This window comes from Corvus cornix, chromosome 1A (assembly GCF_000738735.6).
Source record: "Corvus cornix cornix isolate S_Up_H32 chromosome 1A, ASM73873v5, whole genome shotgun sequence".
In the NCBI taxonomy this organism is placed as follows: domain Eukaryota; kingdom Metazoa; phylum Chordata; class Aves; order Passeriformes; family Corvidae; genus Corvus; species Corvus cornix.
The window spans coordinates 51,815,611-51,822,354 of NC_047057.1; positions in this window are offsets into that span (position 1 = coordinate 51,815,611).

Sequence of the window (6,744 nt, forward strand, 5' to 3'; positions counted from 1 at the left end):
GCCTTCCTTATCAGGCTCTTATAATTGTATTGGCAGTCCCTGCCTTATTTGTCCAGTGAACTGACAATTCTTGAGCTGATATCCCATCATATGACCTTTTCATGGAGTGGAGACCAAAATTACTGTGTAACCAGGGGGCAATAAACCACACCTGATAAGATGAAAGGCTTTCGGCTTTTTCCAGATTCTAGATACTGGAAAAACAGTGGGGGTGATGGGGGAAAGAACAATGGAAGAGGTTCAAAATGATGCAGCCAGTCGTGATGAAGAATATTTAATTATCTGATTTTATTAATCAAACTTCTCCCCAGGTGGCAGGATAGACCAGTGAGCGTCTTTCACACTGATGACACACGTGGGGTAGAGTGGGAAGTGTTCTCCTTTGTTCCCCTTGCATCCCTGTGCTGTTTCTATAAAGGAGGATCTTGTGCCTTCCTGGTTGTGTGATGAGGTGGCAGCTGTTGTGCAAAAGGTCTTGTGGCCCTCTCCATGAAGCAGGGAACATCTTCCTGTTCCAGTCCCTGTGCTGGGGGAATGCCTCTCTAGTCAAGCTTTGTCCTCTCCAGCTTTGCTGTCAGAGTCTATAATGCCAGCTGGGCACACAAATGGGGATGTGTCCCCCTTCTTTGCTTAGGCAGAATGAGAGAGTGGGTAATTTATGGGCTGAGAACAGGTGAACATGCTGTCTGTGTGCAGAGAGAAGGGAAAGAAAGGTGCTCTGAATCTACACCCTGGATTAAAACTGCCTATTTAATAACAGGGTTTCCCTTTTATCCTTGTGATTTCCTGATTCAGGATCCATGAAAAAGCACAAGGAGAAACCTAGTACATTCTTTTACAGACACCCTACTTTCCCTACTCCTTTTGCCTGAGGCACTAAGAAGGGAGCCACTCTTCTCGCTTTCTGCCTTCCTATAGAGCAATGGCTTCAAATCTTACTGCCCAGATGCCTCAAGTTGAGAGTCCTTGACCCAGCCTCCACTGTATTAATTTAGTATATATTACAGAGTCTGAACTCTCTGAGGTTTACTGTGCTACCTTTTACCTGAAAGTTTCAGACGCAGGAAAAACAAATCTAGGGATGTCTGTTTTTTAAGCCTCCCCTGCTGTCCATTTTTTCAAAGGATCTATATAGGTGCAGGAGTGATGCCTATGGATTTGTCTACTTCAGTTGTTAAATGAAGCAAGGCCACATTTTCCTTTGCAATGGAAATCTCTGGCTTTGGTTTGTTATCAAAACCTAGGTATTCAAGGGGCTAATTTCTTGCTGCAGGGGCAGGAGGAGGAGGAAGAAGAGGAGGATTTCACAGGAAAGTCTGATAGGTCCCAGAACTCCTCATGAGAGGACTCATATCTTTTGGGTAAAATAGCTGAGTAAATTAGCCTAGAGACTCACAGGACAAAAAATACTCCTCCTATCCTTCTTCCTTTCCCCAGCTTCTTTTTTGCTGAGTTAAACACACACTGTTTTGAAAGAAAGAAATATAGCCTTCTGGCAGAAATACATGTGCATTCATGTTTAAAAATTTCTGAAGTAAAGAGAGTTGAGACAGGCAGACTCCAAGTTTCCATCTTAGTGAAATACTTCTATTCTGTGGTCACATTGGCAACATGTACCGAGCAAATTCAGCATTACCCCATACTCAGAGTGTCTGCACTGCCTGTCTCCACTGCCACCAGCTCGCTCTGGGCAGGCACCTGCTGAGACGATTCTGTAGTCCCATGTCACAAAATCAAATTGTGCATGTTTGTATAACTAGTCTGTCTCAGTCTGCAACTTTAAACCTCCCTGCTGCTTGCAGTGACAAATTGATTTTCTGTGTGTGCTTAAATTAGATGCTTACATGCAAATTTACAACTTGAAAGTGTCCTTGTGAAGGCTTTATTTTTGTTCTGCCTTATTGTATTGTGGTTTTTTATTAACACAGAAGGCAATGCCAACTGAGAAATATATTTTTGTTCTTCCATATAGGAAAACAAAACAAGCACTAAAGTAGGAAATAGGATAAACAAGTGACAACTCTTGAAAGGGGATTAGAAAGCAGCAGTGTAATGATGCATAAATCCCATGTTTTGTGTACAAAAGTTTTTCAGAAAAAAATGTAGGTTTGATATCAAAATGTTTTAGTAGTACCAAAAGACTTGAACATTTTATTTTTTTTTAATATAGAAATGGAAAAATATTGGTAAATACAATTTCATTAACTAAAAAAAGGATTAAATACTGTCTTTGGAATGACTGCTCATTCCGAATTTCTTTGCTTTGTATTATGTTAAAATAAAGACGAGTGGCAAAAAAATAGACCCTTGAAATGCAAATGAACATTTTGCAAATTAAAATAGTTCAGTTGACCCCCTTTCTCAAATGATTGAGTTGCTGAAATGTAACAAATTATTTATGTTCAAGACAAGAAATTATTTACTTTTAAATTACCGGAGAATGAAGAAGTTATTTTTCTGCCAAGTTCTAATATGGTGGTTTTGCAGGGTAGTTTGGGGATATTTTTATATTTGTGCTTGACCTGGAAATACAGATGACTCTGATTTGTTACAATTATTGTGCTACCCTTCTAATTTAGTCTATAAATTCCTTGAGGCAAGAAACACGTCTTCTTCTGGGATTGCTGTGCTCTGAAGGCAACCCTTTACAGCAGAAGGCAGCTGTCTAGAACAAAATCATGCCATGTTGATTTTCTCAACTCATCCTCTTTGTGCCAGGCAAATCTAGAGGTCCACAAAACCTCTGATTTTTCTAAAATAAAAAAAAAAAAAAAAAAAAAAAATCAGAAAGTGAAAAATTCTGGATGCATAGACTTAAAATCAACTGGGATCAATACTTTGGAATTTTTTGTCCTATACTGGCTATCTCAAGGAAGAAGAAGAATTGCATTTATGCTGTCAGTCACAAAACAGGACCGTTCCTGCCCCACTGGTCTCTTCCACTGGATAAAGGCAGTAATGAGATGATATCCCACCCAATGCCTCTGAAGCATCTCCTTTAAACTGCATTCACAAATGTGACTCAGAGCCAGAGCTGTCCAGTGTTTATGCACAGTGTGGATGCTGCAGCTCACAGCAGCTCATCTCCGAGGGCTTGTGCTCAGTCAGCTGCTCAGAGCAAGTCAGCGAGCTCAGGCAGCCAGAGACATACTGGTGCACCCACAGCTGCAACTTGTCCACATCACCTCTGGAGCCTCATGTCCTTGCAGGTTGTCTTCCATCCTTTATGCCTTACTGGACTCTACCAATCTCCCCAGTGACATCTGAGCAGCTCTGATCTCCTCAAAGTTCAACAGCTGGCAGTGATCTAGTATAAAGCTCACGCAGCCTTCTTCTGGAGTCCCTTTCACCCGAGATTTATTAGACCCATTGTCTCTGAATATTTCTCAAAATGCTCATAAATTAGAAATATTAATAAAAGGGACACTGTAGGTTTAAACAGATAACATTTATTATGGTTTTTTTATGGCACAGTTATTATCAATTGACATTTAAAATGGCATCATTATCCATCAAGGTGAAATGGACTCAGAAAAATATTTCTCCCAAGCCAAAACCCATAACAGCAACAGCAGGATTGCAGGAGAGGAAGGACACAAACAGTTTGAGCCCGGGTCACTGATTACATAATTTGGGGGTGTTTTTTAACAATTTCACCCTTTGTTTAATCCATTCTGGTATTTTATAATGCTTCTTCGCCACTGCCAGGCCCCCTGAGCCCTTTGTAGAGGTTTTTCTATCAAAAATCTTTAGTTAATCCATGATAGGGAGCATTTTACCTCGAATGGAGCAGGAGCTGTTGTATGTGAGAAGGGCTGGAGAGATCAAAGGTTGTCCTTTTCATAACAATTCAGGCCATGGAGCAGCAATTGCCATGGAGAACTGTCCAGCATGGCTATAAACTAGCTTTGATTCTTTTGCTGTTTGGCTGATGGAAAGCTAAAAATAAAGAAGGAATATGCTTAATGAGGTCCCTTCTCACAAACATGGGGGAGAACAACAATTCTCACCCCACCTACTGAAGAAGGCTACAGAATCCATATGTACAGAAACAAAACCAATTCTCCAGGGAAAAAAAGCAGGGGGGAAACCCCCAGAAATCAATAACAGAGTAAAACAGAAAGTCCATGACCTGTAGCTCATTATTTCAAATTGGTTGTATCTTGGTAGTGAATATATGTCTGTAGTGATGCATGGAAACGAACTTCCTGTGACCTGGAATCATTCTTCATCATCCAGGTGTGGAGAAGGCACTGAATGCTCCTAGGAATCACTGGTGCAATGCTGAGGTGCTGTTGTCCTGCAGTGGTACCTGCAATTAAAGGATTAGGATTTCACTGCATAATCCATTAAGGAGATGCCCAGCAGAAGGTACTCTTTGAAACAGTGCCATGGCCAACTGTCTCATTTGCCAATGAGAAGGAGACTGGCACTGCCAAATGGGCAATTAAAGGTATCCTTAGCCAAATGCCTGAGACAAATGTACCTGACATCCCTCAGGATGCACTTCTTTCCCTATATTTTCAAGAGAAAAGGCTCCAAGAAGTAATTTAGATTAATTATCTAAAAGTTAGATGCCTGGAGTACAGTACATACATCCCCCACTCCCAAACTGACCATGCAATGCACAGATTGAGAGTGTGAGACTGACTGATTTTTTGTTCTGTGTTCTTAACCACATGTGCTTTTTTCAGAGTGTTTGTATGAAAAAAAAAGCACGGACAGACCGAGTAAGCACTTAGGCAGAAGTGAGAGAGGTTTAGCTGACCATCAGCATGTTGGCTGTGAGGGAAATGTTCATGTTACAGTAATGGGGTGGAGCTGGCATCTGTTGTCTCTTTCCTGAGAAGCCTGGTGTAGTAGTAATTCACAGCCTGGGTACAGTTTCATGGGAAACAGCCTTCTCCTGCTGCGAATATTTTGAGATTTTAAGGAATGCTCCCACATCAAACCAGAACAAAAAGTCAAACTCTGATAGACTCAAAAAAGAAGGTGTTTTTTTTGTTTTGCTTTGTTGTTTTGGGGTTTTTTTTCAGTTCATTAGCCTCAGCTCAATAAAAACATTTCATTTTGATCATACTAAAATGTTTTGTCTTGCTGTTGAACTTTCAATTACTTTTCCACCGTAATCAATTCATTTTTAAATAAAGCAGTAATCTTGAACATGGCAAAATGACCTTTTAAAGACTATTGGAACAACATGTTTCAAGAACAAGAAGAATTTTAAAAATTTATTTTGTTTTAATGAACAGTGAATCCAAACAACCCCAGCCTGGTAGTGTAGAGCTCTGTGTGTGCAGATCAAATGCATGTTTTTGCAGCTGACCCTGTTTCCTGGTCTCATAGATGCAAAAAGACACCTAGGGAAAGTTGTAGTATGTATGTTTTTCCTAAGGCTGCTGTCTGTCCTGATTAACAGGATGCAGAGTTAATTATCACATTATGTTGTTAAACCCACTTTTTTCAGTAGGTATTTTTTCTTAAATTCAGCAGTCCGGTCTGTGAGGTATCCTGGAAAACAGTTACTGCATAGATAATTTATGTGGAGATAAAGAAATTCTATACTGCATGTGTAAGGAGGTTTTTATCTGTCTGGGATGGTCACCAATTTCAGTGTGTATGGGTTTGCCAACCTTACCTTTCTCTAAAATTGCTGTGATTTCCACAATGAAAAAGCATTACCACGTCATAAAGTTCCCAACTGGCTCTGACACCCTGCATGGATTTTAACCACCTTTCACATGATAGGCTTTGCAAACAGTATTGTGAAACAGGGCTTTAGTTACCGTTAGTTAATTCAATGTTCAGGCTGACAGAGCCAGTATTAGGGGATCACTGCTTGAACTATTTCTGCCTCTCAAAGCCAACCAGGAGAGGGCAGCGTGTCCTGTGGGATAAGCACGCCAGGGCTGCGACAGCCCAGGTGGGGAAGCGAAAATCGTCTTACATCCTCATCTTCCACTTTAAGTCGAGTCATCCCCATGATGGAAAGATGTCACAGAATGAGAAGTGGTAGTCTTATCCATCTGCTATGCATGCAAGGATTCTCCTGCAGTTACTTCATACAGTAAAGCCCATGATTTATAAGCCAAGAACAACCTCGGGTTTTGCACATAAGCTTTTCAGGAGGGGTAAGAATTATAGGAATAGAACAGAATAGAGGAGAATAGACTATTTTGGTTGGAAGGGACCTACGGTGATCATCCAGACCAACTGCCTGACCAACGCAGGGCTGACCAACTTAAAGCATGTTATTTAGGGCGTTATCCAAATGCCTCTTAAGCACCAGAGCATCAACTAGACTTCCCTAGGAAAACTGTTCCAGTGTTTGACCACTCTCTCAGTAAAAAAATGCTTCCTAATGTCCAGTCTTAACCTTCCGTGGCTCAGCTTTGAATTATTCCCACACAGCCTAGCACTGGATACCAGGGTGAAGAGATCAGCACCTTCCTCTCCACTTCCCCTCCTCACGAAACTGCAGAGAGCATCCAATATCTATAAGGAAAGCCAGTAAATTAAAATCAGTTAAAGGCTGGTTGCTAAAGCCTGTTTTCAGGTGGCTTATTCTAGAAAGCACAAGAGAAGCTGAGAGTTTTCCCATCTTCTTTAAACTTCTGCAGCACCCATACATGCAATTTTTAAAGAGGTTTATAATGGAGAAAATGAAAATAATTCGTGATTTTGCCTGTCAAATAGCCCAAACGGTACTTATCCCACAAAATGTAGGGAGTGAACTGTCCTGCA